Source organism: Canis lupus, chromosome 2 (genome assembly GCF_048164855.1).
Source record: "Canis lupus baileyi chromosome 2, mCanLup2.hap1, whole genome shotgun sequence".
In the NCBI taxonomy this organism is placed as follows: Eukaryota; Metazoa; Chordata; class Mammalia; order Carnivora; family Canidae; genus Canis; species Canis lupus.
The window spans coordinates 81,369,727-81,382,622 of record NC_132839.1 but is presented as its reverse complement, the minus strand read 5'-3'; positions in this window follow the sequence as shown (position 1 = coordinate 81,382,622).

The window sequence follows — 12,896 nt, the reverse complement described above, 5'->3', positions numbered from 1 at the left end:
GATTCTCTTAATGATATGAGTGGTTTGGGGATTTAATTATCTTCATTAAAATTATAATGAAATATTTCTTGGTGCAGAAGGACAGTTTGAATTCATGTACTTTTCAAAATATGCTCTGGGAATAGTAAGTACTTCCATTTATTTGGAGCCTAAAAGAAAGAGTGATAGTTTGTAAGCAGAGCCTTGATGTAGTCAGAGCTGTGCTTTCTAAGGATGATTTAATAAATATAATAAAGAGTCTGATGATACCTACTCAATACCGGCTACCTTCTATAGAGAAACTAATATGTGCTTGTGGTTCAATTTATATTTTTGACATGGAGAACTCCAATAAACCAAAATTTACAGCATGAATATTGCAGAGTAGAATCTTGATAAATTATGAGATCTATGTTAGATATATCCTACTATCATTTATGGGCCAAAAACCATTACCTGAAAAATGAACAATAGACTGTTAACTTCACCTATAATCTTATTTATAATAATTTTCATTTTTACTTCCATTTCCATATTATTTTATTTTTAATATTTTGATATTTAATTATATTGATTCACTTTTTAAATTTACATAAAGGAAATCATCTTTTTTTAATTTGTTTTTGAGAAAGTATACACACACAGATGGGAGATCATGGGGAAAGGGGCAGAGGAAGAGAGAGAGAATCTTAAGCAGACTCTGTGCTGAGCATATAATCCAATGCAGGGCTTGATCTCACTATCCTGAGATCACAATCTGAATTAAAATCAAGGATTGGACACTTAACTGACTGAACCACCCAGGTGCCCCCAAATCAGTTATTCTTATGAAAATACAGCACCAGTAGAAAACTAATATACTCAGTATAGTATTTTTATTGAATAGTAAAAGGCATTTATCTTCTGTCATCCAGGAAAACACATATTTTGGGAAATTCCAAAGGAAAGTGTACAAGAGAAATAATATATTTTTTTCTTGAGCGAGTCTTTCATTGACCACTGCCACATTTCTTTGTGTGTAATAGTTTCTTCATAAAATTGTATGATCTTATTAATAGCATTATAGATTTTTTTAAAGCCAAATAAAACATTGGTATTATAATAGCATATACTGGGAAATAATATAATTCCATTAACAATAACAACAACAAAAATTAACAACTAAGTTTTTCTTATTTGAAACAAGCTGAAAGAATGTGAAAGTAACTTTTCAGTGTCTGAGAAAAATAGAAGCAACACATGCATTAGAAAGCATAATATGCACAAAAGTTATTATAAACGCTTTGCATTTATGATGAAGCTTTGCAAATTTGTTTCTAAGCAAATATCACTGGATAGAAGCAGTTGTGAAACTACAGACTTCAAATTTGTTAACCTTTTAGAGACTTAGACCTCTCAACACATTTCTTTTTACCCTCCAAATTTTCATCACTTACATTTTCCCTAAAATCCCAAAAATTATATAATGATCTAAATATAATGATACTATACAAGGAAAAATGTTTAATAACTATTATAGCTTTGTATTATGTATACATCCCTGTGTAACAAATCATCCCAACATTTGGCAACTGGAATGACAACCATTCATTACCTCCTATATAATCTGTGGGCCAGAAATATGGATGCCATTTAGTGAGGTGCCTCTGGCTCAAGGTCTCTCATGAGATTGTTGTCAGGATGTTAGCAGAGCTGCAGTGTAATTTCAGGACTTCATGGGCTGAAGTATCTGCCTACAGCACTGTTATTAGCAGAATGAAATTTCCTGTAGCCTATGAGATTAAGGTCTCAGGTCTTTAATATCACTCACGGGCCTATCCACAGGGTTCTTTACAAACATGGCAGCTTCCCTTTTGTGAGCCATATGAATAAGAGAGAGCAAGAGAACACCAAAAATGGATATCACAAGTTTTATAATATAGATATCCCATCACACCTGCCACATTTATTCTTTTGAAGCAAGTCGCTGAATTCAGCCCACACTTAAAAGGATGAGGTTACATTTTATGTAACTCATAGCCTGAATGCTATGAGTCAGGAACTCTTGGGAACCATCTTAGAAGCTGCCTACCACAAGAGCACTTCACATTCATTGCTTTATGAGAACTGGTGATATTTTAGAAATAGGGAAAATCAATATATATGATAAATATACAAATATGGTCTTATTCAAAGCCATACATATCCTAGGAAAGTATAGTAAAGTATCTTGAAAAATGAATTGTTCCTAAATGAAGTTCATATGCCCTACAGTGAATTAAACATAGCCTGTGTATTGGTTTCCTGGGGCAACTGTAACAAAATACTATAAACTGGGTGACATATCAACAGAAATTTATTGTCTTAAAAGTTTGGAAACAAGGAGTCTGAGATCAAGGTGTGAGCAGGGTTGGCTCCTTTTGAAGGCTGTGAAGGAGAATCTAAGTCTCTCTCCCAGCTTTTGGTAGCCTCGGGTGTTCCTTGACTTATAGATGGCATTCTCTTTGTGTTTTCACATCATCTTTCCTTGTGTATCTGTCTCTGTGTACAAATTTCACCTTTTATAAGGATATCAGTCGTATTGGATTAGAGCCCACACTAATTACTTCACTTTAACATGATTACCTTGTTAGGAACTTATCTTCAATAAAGTCATATTCTGAAGTACTGGGGTTTGACATCAGTATGCCTTTCGTGGGGGGCACAGTTCAAACTATAACAGACTGTGTTAGATATTTTTGTTATTTTCATTCTTATACTAGAAGATAAATCTGTTTCAAGCAAGCATGTCATGCCTCACACTGTTCTATGTGTGGACCCCAGATGGCCAAAATCTGTATTCTCTGAATGCTGCAGGGAAACAGGAGTTGAAAAAAAAGCAAAAGATGAACATTTCTTCCAGAAATGCTAGAAAACCAAACTCATTGTTCAAAAATTGGCACACAAGCCTGCTAATTACCTCTGATTCAAGTAACAGTCTGTGGTCACAGCAGCTCTGCCAAAGTCCAGTAGACTGTGCTATAAATGTGGTAAAGAATGAGAATGGATGACTTTTAGTTAAAAGAATAAAAAATTGTGGCAGTATTCTCTTTTGTATAATGGTACCCAAACTGATTCTTCTATTAGAGGTATGCTTAATTTGTTATTTTTAAAAATGTTTATTCAGCTTTCATAGGATACTGACATAATTGTTTTATTAGGAAAATAATCCTTTCCATTTTCATTGTGAAATTAAAATATGAAATACTATGCAGAAATAACATGATAGTTATTATACTTCTTTATGGAAGACCCAAGTAAAATCTAGGTTTGTCTTTTAGAAATATGGTGACTGTTTTAATGTTTTACTTTTGTTGTCTTTGCTGCTTTTCTGAAAAAAATTCAGCATAGGTAGCATAGAGTGTTATATTAGATTTAGGTACACAATATAGTGATTCAACAATTCTGTATATTAGTGCTCATCAAGGTCAATATACTCTTCGGGTCTCTGCGTGGCTCAGTTAATCATCTGACTTGGTTTCTGCTCTGGTTATGATCTTAGGGTTGTGAGATTGAGCCCTGCATTGGGCTTCATGCTCATCTGGAGTCTGCTTGAGATTCTCTGTCTCCATCTCCCAGTGTCCCTCCCCCTACTCATGCTCATTACCTCTCTCCAATAAAAATATAAAATAAAATCTTAAAAATATATACAAGTGTATTATTAATCCACTTCACCAATTTCACTCACTCCCTCACCAATTTCCCCTCTGTTCTCTATAGTTACTTTTTAAATTAAATACAGACTATTTATTTTCTTTCTTTCTTTCTTTCTTTCTTTCTTTCTTTCTTTCTTTTTTTTTGTATATTTTTAATCGGAGTTCAATTTGCCAACATATAGCATAACTCATCCCATCATTTGCCCCCCTCAGTACCCATCACCCAGTCACCCCATCCCCTGACCATTTCCTCTTTCATTTTGTTTCTACAGTAAAATTGAACTGCTCCAAATTTAGTTCCAGAAACCTTCACTACTGGACTCAATTTTAATTTAACTATGTTTAAATTATTTAATCCTTGGAACCATCAATAAAATAGTAATAATAACACCACTGAGAGTAAAAAAAAAAGTCTAAGGTGACCATGTAATTATATTAAATGGCCTGTTTCTTTACCAAATTGATTTGAAATGATGATACTTTATAAAGTTTTAAATTAAATGTATGATATGTGTTTTTATGATGAAGGTTATCCTTAAATTTAGATTCTTTTAAATATGTCAGAATATATATAATTGCAACCAGATTTGATGAATTCCCTGATATGTCCATTGGATTCTATAAAAAGAAGATGGTAAAATAGGTGTGGAGTATATTGGGAGTAACACATGTGAATGATAAGGGCAGTATTTGATTCAGTATACAATACAAAAATGACAACTATAAAAATAAAAGGAGTAAAGTTGTAGGATTGAGTGGTGAAGATTTATAGCCATTATACAGATTGGAGAGTCTTGGCCAACCCAACCAGGAGCTCCAAGGCAAAAATTATTCATTAAGTTAGACTCTGTTGGAAAGCAAAGGGCAAGTAATCTACTGGTTCTAAACCAGTAGATTGATCCTGAAAGCTTTTTAGGTAGAGACTTTCAGCTAACAGCATTCATTGCAGCTGAATGGGTAAGTCCTCTTCTGAAGGAAGATTGCAGTGATTCACTTCCATGGATACCACTGTCCAGGCCTTATGCCACATAGATCCATCTCTGTATTGATGTTTGGCAAGCAGCTTCTCCATGATTAATATCTGTCTCCCCAATAAACTTCTTATTCAATTTTATGCTTCAGCCTCTTTGAATAAGCACATTAAAAATTGAGACCTACAGGTAAAGCAGTTCCTATTAATTCATCCAGGTTAGTTCTTTTCTTGGTTGTTGTTTTGTGCAGCTTTATTAAGATATATTTAATTAATTAAATATACATATATTTAATTTATAGATTAAATACTATAAAATTTACCCTTTTAAAGTGACAGTTAAATGGCTTTTAATATATTCATAGGTTTGAACAACTATCACCAAAATTTATTTTCAGAACATTTTCAACATACCTCAAAGAAATCTTATACCCATTAGCAACAATTCACACACACATATATATATACTTTAGCCATCCTTGTATGTGTAAAATATCACAATATTATTTTCATTTGCATTCTCATTATGGCTAATGATATTAAGCATATTTTCACATGATTATTGGTCATTTGTAAATCTTATTGGGAAATATCTATTTAAATCATTTGCCCACTTTTTAATTGTATCATTTATCTTCTTATTGTTTAGTGGTAATATATTGTTATATATTCTGGATATTAAACACTTATATGACATATTTTTATTTACAATATGTTATTCTTACCAATGGCAACACTGTGTTGATTCCTTTAGCTCTGGGGTAAGTTTTGAATTCCGGAAGTATGAGTCTTCCAACTTTATTTTCTTTATTTTTAAAATTGTATTGTTTTTTCTGGGTTCCTTGCATTTCCATATAAATTTTAATATATGCTTGTCAATTTCTGAAGAAATGGCTCTCCTAATATAAGCCCTGATAGTTATTCTATATGGGAAAGGCTTTTCAGATGTGATTAAAGATCCTATAACGGAAAGCTTATCCAGATTATCTACACATGCTCTAGACTTATTCACAAAGATCCACTATGTAAAAGCAAAGCAGCAGGAAATTACATGCACAAAGAAGAAAAGACAGTGAGAAGATGGAATAAAGAGACTTTGAAGATGTTAACTTTGAAGGTTGGAAGGATGCAACCACAAGCCAAGGGCTGTTGGCAGCCACCAGAAAGTAGAAGCAAGGAACAGATGCTTTCCTAGAGCTTCCAGCGGAGTATGACCTTGCCAAAACCTTGACTTTGGCCCAGTGAACCTTATTTTGAACTTCTCTGTCCTCTAGAACTGTGAGGGAATACTTTCTGTTGTTTTAATCCACTGCTAATTTGTTACAGTATCCCCAGGATACTAATATTAATGGTTTCTGAGGAAGGTAGTCCAAGAAGGTGATATTTGTGTAAAAATTTAATGTTGTGAGGAGTCAAAGGATGAAGAAATCAGATGTCAGAGTTAAGGACAGATTGAGCAAGATTTTTTCAAAGATTTTTATTTTTACTCTTTATTTTGGACTTATATTCACAGGGAAGTGACATTTGAGCTAAGTCTTGAAAAAACAGTTTAAAATATTACATAAAGAGGGAATAATATATGTAAAGGCTTGAAGGCATGAAAAATTTAAGAATACTCTAGGATATTAAAAGATTTAATACTGTTCTGCATGCACCTATCAATTAGAAAGAGTTAAGAGCAAAATATGTCCTTTGGTATATGATAATGTCAAGCCATAAAACATGTATACAGCAGTTCTTTTTCCACTTGGAAGTCTACTACCTGCATGGAAGAAAAGTGATATATAACCTGTACCCAGATGATTAAATGGTGTTCTTAAAAAGGTAAGAGCCCTTCTTGGCAGGAAAACTAGAAGTTATTTCATTTGATTAGGAATCATACTGAGGCTGACATCTTACCACATGTTCAGCTGTATTATGATTCATTTCCATGGGGTATCCAAAAAAAAATTTAGCAGTAGTTAAGAAGTTCTCAATTTAAGGTTCATAACAATTCAGTAGAAAGTAAAATATGCATCGATCTATCTATTTATCTATCTATGGATTACTGCAACAGTCTCATTAATAATTGAAGTTGAAGTTCATTGCTACTGATTTACTCTTTCTGGTATATATACAAGTAATCTTATTCCAAGTTTTTCATGAATGATATACATATGAATAATAATGGAAATATTTACGATGCACCCAAGTGTCTCAGTTGATTAAGTGTACAAGTCTTGATTTTGGCTCAGGTCATGGTCTCAGGGTTGTGAGATAGAGCTCGGCAGTGGGTTCTGTGCTGTGCATGGAGCCTGCTTAAGATTCTCTCTCTTCTTCTCCCTCTGCCTCTATCCCCCACCCCTGCTGAAAGAAAGACACTTATGAGTGTCAAAGAAAAAGAAAGAAAGAAGAGAGAAAGAAAGAAGAAGAAAGAAAGAAAGAAAGAAAGAAGAAAGAAAGAAAGAAAGAAAGAAAGAAAGAAAGAAAGAAAGAAAGAAAGAAAGAAAGAGAAGAAAGAAGAAAGATTTGCAAGGGCTTAATATAGGCAAGGCATTCTTTTTCTTTTTCTTCTTTTTCTTTTTTTAATAAATATTTTATTTATTTATTCATGAAAGACACAGAGAGAGAGAGAGGCAGAGACACAAGCAGAGGGAGAAGCAGGCTCCATGCAGGGAGCCCACATGGTACTTGATCCCAGGTCTCCAGGATCACGCCCTGGGCTGAAGGTGGTGCTAAACTGCTGGGCCACCAGAGCTGCTGACATGGCAAGGCAATGTCATTGGCAAGGCATTCTTGAAAAAAAAAAAAATCACATGTATTCTCTCATTTAATTTCAAAATGGAATCATAATATTTAATATATTTATAACATTACTTGAAATGTTATAATCATTAGATTGTAGTAATACAAATAGATTAAAAGAACATAGGGCTAAAATAAACCAAAGGTCAGTTTTTATGGAGCAATATTAGAATGTTAAATATGTTGGAAAGCACAGGTACAGACCAAGGAGGTAGAATCATAAGGAATATTAGAATGTGTATATGCCAAGAGCTAAATAGAGTGATTGTCCAATCAGAGCTATAAGCACACAATTAGATACCAGCAGAGGCAAATAAGCTGCCAAGACATTAAGACTCAGTGATTATATATAGGTGATATGATTGAATTGGGCTCCACTACAACTTGCATGATCTTTTAACTGGGAACAAAGACATCTGAACCCCCACATATTGTTCTTGTCATTGGCACTGTGGGTAAGAAAGGTCAACACCTAGATGGAAAAAATGTTTGTTCCAGTAAGGACAAATCTCTGTTCCCTCTAGAGTGTAAAGTGCTTGATATGATCCACCCATCACCGAGTGCCTATTTTTCTCAAGAAAAGATGATAGAGAGCTTTGTGTCAGTGTCTGTTGCTGAAAAGTGAAACTTTCAGGAATTTAAAAAAAAAAATGAGTTCTTGCTATAGGTTTACTGCATAAATGTCATTGCATAAATTCTGAACTTTCATTGATCTATTATGCCAATAATAGGATGATTACCTCAATTCATTTCTCCCCCTATACAAATTGTATTACATACACAACTAGCAGCACTGACCACTGGTGCCTTAAGATCACCTGTAGGGATGTCGACAGCAGGAACTCACTAGCAGGTTCCAAGTAGCCACAATAACCCAGTTTTGTAGCCCTGCTTACAGGTGCTCCTTGCCATTTGGAAACTAAGGCTGGATGTCAGAAGCTGCAAGTTCCAAACAGCCCCCATGACCCAGTTTTCAAAAGTTTGATCCAGTTCAGATGCTGAGCTAATCACCCAGATGACCTCAGGATCATTACCATCTAATTATAATGACAAAAACACACCTATTAGTATCATGGCAGATCTCACTGTGTTCATTTAAGAGGTGGCACTCTGATTCCAAGAAGCCTCTTACTCTTTCCCCCAAAAACCTCTACACCAGCTTGCTTAAGGGCCCACAAAATCCTGTCCATGAGACCTAATCAGAGAGAGGGTCCCTTTAGAGCATGTACTCCCCTCACCATTTCTGGCCATTGAATGCATCACCTGTTTGCTGTCAAATACCATTTGGTTATTTGGCAAACTACTGAGTAGTAAAAGAACCTGTCACTTTGGTAATACTGTGTTGTGTTAGTTGTCCATGTTTGGCTAGCACCAACCTTTAGGTAAATGTAGCCTGCAAACCAGGCCTGAGTTCTTTCCTCTGTCATTTGGCTGAAAGGAACCCTTCCCTCCATTAGCTATAAGTTGAAGAAGAGTCATCAGTGTCATAGGAATTTTTGACAAGTTATGTGTCTTACTATTCATGTAATGTACCTTTGCCTTTTGGACCTGCTCTAACCTAGTCCCAAATGTATAATTTTATTGTAGTCTGGATCCCCCACAGTGTCCACTTAATGATATGGTTTTACAGGTTTCACAATTCCCAGCTCATGGTGTGCTCCTTCCATCTCATGGTCACTTGGTGATCCAAGATCAGCTTCTTTTTTTTTTCTCTTCTTTTTAAATTTATGATAGTCACAGAGAGAGAGAGGGGCAGGACACAGGCAGAGGGAGAAGCAGGCTCCATGCACCGGGAGCCCGACGTGGGATTCGATCCCAGGTCTCCAGGATCGCGCCCTGGGCCAAAGGCAGGCGCCAAACCGCTGCGCCACCCAGGGATCCCCAAGATCAGCTTCTTTTGCAGCTCTTACACCTGAGAGTAAGATCCTGGTCTGACTTTTTTTTTTTTTTTTAACAGCCAGAAGCTGTAGGTGCTGACAGTCTCCTTAAAATTTGCAAAATCTGCAAACGTGGTCCTTTCATAATTTGCCTAAATTGGCAGTGAGATGCCCTTTGCTCCTAATTTTCTTCTCACAAGGCTTTCACCATAGTTGAAATAAGCCAGTCCACCTCAAACTTTTTAAAATAATCCCTTCCCCATGCCTTTCAAGTGACACAGCTACCACATAGACCAATGCCTAACTTTTTTTACCTTGATTTCATCCCAATTAACCATAGGTGAAAGCTTTATAATTGTGAAGCCACTGTATACCAAATGTTAGCACTGTCCCACTACTCATGTTGTCCTCTTAGCCATCCGAAAAGGGAGAAATCCATCCCAATATCTCATTCTGAGGGCCTGCTTTTTAATTTAATTTTCCAGAAAATAGAGCCAGACACAGGGGCTTATATGCTATTTCTTTATAAGGAGGTAAGGTACACTTTCACTCAACAAAGTGGAGAACAAGTGGAAAGCAGCCTATAAGGCTTCTGCGTCTCCATCGTCTCTCATTGCCCTTTTCAAAGAATCTTATAATTAGTTGTTTTATGTCTCCTTCTAGACTTAATTGCAAAACGCTCCAAAGCAGGAACCCTGTCTTGTGCACATTTACATCCCAAGAACCAAGCGGAATACCTTGGTTGTGATGTTTAATAAATATTTATTTGTTGAATGAACACATATCAGGGCTCTGCACAATGTTTCAAATGAGTAGCACTATAAAAAGGTGAAAAAAAGAAAGCCCCCTTGTGTGGGAAGAGAACCAGGGTGAGGAGACAGGAGCGCAAAGACCGATTCAGCCACTGAAAGAAGAGCTGTGTTGGAGCCAAATTCCTATCACAAAGGAGTCATGCAAAAATTGAGCCCTAGTGCTTATTTAATGCAAAGGAGTAAGCGTCAAAAATACCCTCATGTCTTATTTTCTCTTATCTCTCCACCAAAATAGAGAGTGGTGGGTGAGCTGTGGGCAGCAACTTGAATACTTGAGTGTTCCTAGGGAAGGATGAAAAAGCAAGGGAAAGAACTCGTAAATTACTCTGGGAAGATGAACTCCTAGAGCTGCTGGAGCCTTTTGTTGCTAATAAAAATGTGCCAATGAAAGCTTAGGAGAGCTGTGTGTTGTCCCGCTGAGAACCAAGCCACTCCATTTAACTTGCCTTGCTAGGGAAGTGAATGCTGTTTGTAGTAGGCTCGCTGGAGAAACAAACCATGTTAGCCCTTCTCTGGGTTTTTATGCCTAAGAACTGTTGCTACAAGTCAACAGGACCTTCCAGCTACACGTGTGCCATACTTCCTGTGTTAGTCAGTGCTGTCCAAGGACTTCCACCTGACAGTGCTTCTCAAGTGGGGCATTTCCTCTCTTCCATGAACGTGTCTTACAGCTCATATAACAGCTCTCTGTGATGACATAAATATTCTAAAAAACAAGTTGGCCAGTACTTGTTAAAGAGACAATATCGCCTTGGAGATTTAAATAGAAAGAGCAATACTTACTGGCGGGGCTTTGAAGTGTAATTTTGCAGTGTAGAGGGGGCCTCTTTTTCTGGTTTGCTATGAGTTGATGGGGAGACACAAATTGCCTAGACGTCTCATTTGTGAAAAGTTCTAGGAGCCACCCCTTTACTCTTTCACTCCACAAACTGGACTAGAGTTTCCTGTCCTCCAAGTCTTCCCTCTGCTTAGATCTTCTGCTATCATACTGTTTTCTTTCTCTGTAAACTCTATTTTTTTTCAGGTTTAGACCTATATCTTATTCATCATTGCAATCCCATATGTAATGGGGGGGTGTTCTCTAGGGTGCTTTAGTAAGTAGTTACTGAGAAAATGAAGGAACAAATCTCATGCATAGAGACTGATCGCTTGTGCAAATGCACTCAACATGAATTTTCTTTCTCTCACCTGCAGAAGAACTTGTTTTCCATAGATGTCGTCCAAGTACTTCCTAACCAGTTATCCAATACAAAGTTTCGTTCCTCTGGCTTTATGACTTTGATCCTTGGGATCTCTGTTCAAATGTATATTCTATTATGCAATGTAATATTTTAAACTGCTACTTCTCAAAGATTTTAACATTTTAACCTTTCCCTATTCCAGCTGAAGTGATTGCCTCTTGCTCAAAGGACTTCAACATACACAGTTCAGCTTCCTCCTACTTCTTTTTAGCAAACTGCCGGCTCCCCAATATATATACCAATGACCAGAAATTATCCTTAAGAATGAGTATCACATAAAAGAAGGGTGAAAGGACTCCATGTCAAGAAAAGGGACAAAATGGTAGCAAAATTTTAATCTGTGATTTGTGCTCTTCCTGCTTTTCTTCCCAAGATTCACCACTACCAGGCATAGCTTTCTCAAAGAAGCAAACTTGAGCATCTGAGCAACACAATAAATTTATTGCTGTATTCCTTTGGAAGGATCAAAAAACAACACCCGATTTATAACCATAAAGTGTTCCAAAGTTTATAGGTAACTTACTTGTTTGAAATTCAAAATACATTTTGCCTGGAGGTTTAGTTTATCTCTCTTGGTTATGTTCCCACACTAGCTCACAGAAATCTATTTATCCTCCTAAATGCCAGAAGTACAGCGTGGTTCACACAGCACTACAGAACCTAAGCACAAGGAAGACAATTTACATACTTTGAATGAATCTGAATCTCCCCTGTTTCTCCCAACTCTTCCCTCCCTCACGGGGAGAATAACAAATCTTGGTGCCAAAGGTCTGATACCTTAGGGTAGGGGTATAGAGGATAGGTTTAGGACAATGAAATACTGAAATGGAAATGTGGGCAAAAAAGGAAGAAACTCTAGGAATTTCATACTGGTATGGAAGGAGCAATGAGTTTCAGAATCTCTTTCCCCAAATTCTTCCAACTCTTTCAGACCAGGTGATAGTTTTTGTTATTTATTCTTGCTGAAGGCTCCAAGAAATGACTCACTTCACTTTTCTGTCATCTTTGGAACTTTCATTGACAGACTAGCTCTGACTCAAATTAGAAATAGAATTCTCTCTTTCTCTCTCTCCAAATCACTTTTTCCTTTCCCCTTATCCCTTTTACACTTTAGGTTATCATATATATATGATTTCCCCCCCTAAGATATGGAGTAGGATTTGAATGTCTGGAGTAAAGACATAGGGCTTCACCAAGATTTGTCAAATACCTATGGACATAAATATCCACCATGAACTGGACATGCTGTGGTGCTAGACTGGTGTTCTTGGAAGGCAGGAGACCTCACGTAGGCCTGAAGGACAGAAATGGGAAAGTAGTGGGGATTCAGTTTATCTCCTCTTTTTCTTTCCTCTTACAACCAAGCCTAGTCCCTGATCATGAGCTCTTTTTATGCAGTCTGGTACAGACTGGAAGTTCCAGGAGAGAATGTGTATTGGAAGAGAGAAGATAGATCACTCCAGGCATTTTCTTGTGGAAAGAGTAAGAAGAAATAATGGAAAAGAGTCTGTTGGGGGAGGGAAGCAGTCATTTAAGCCACCTACGTCAAGGACTGCCTG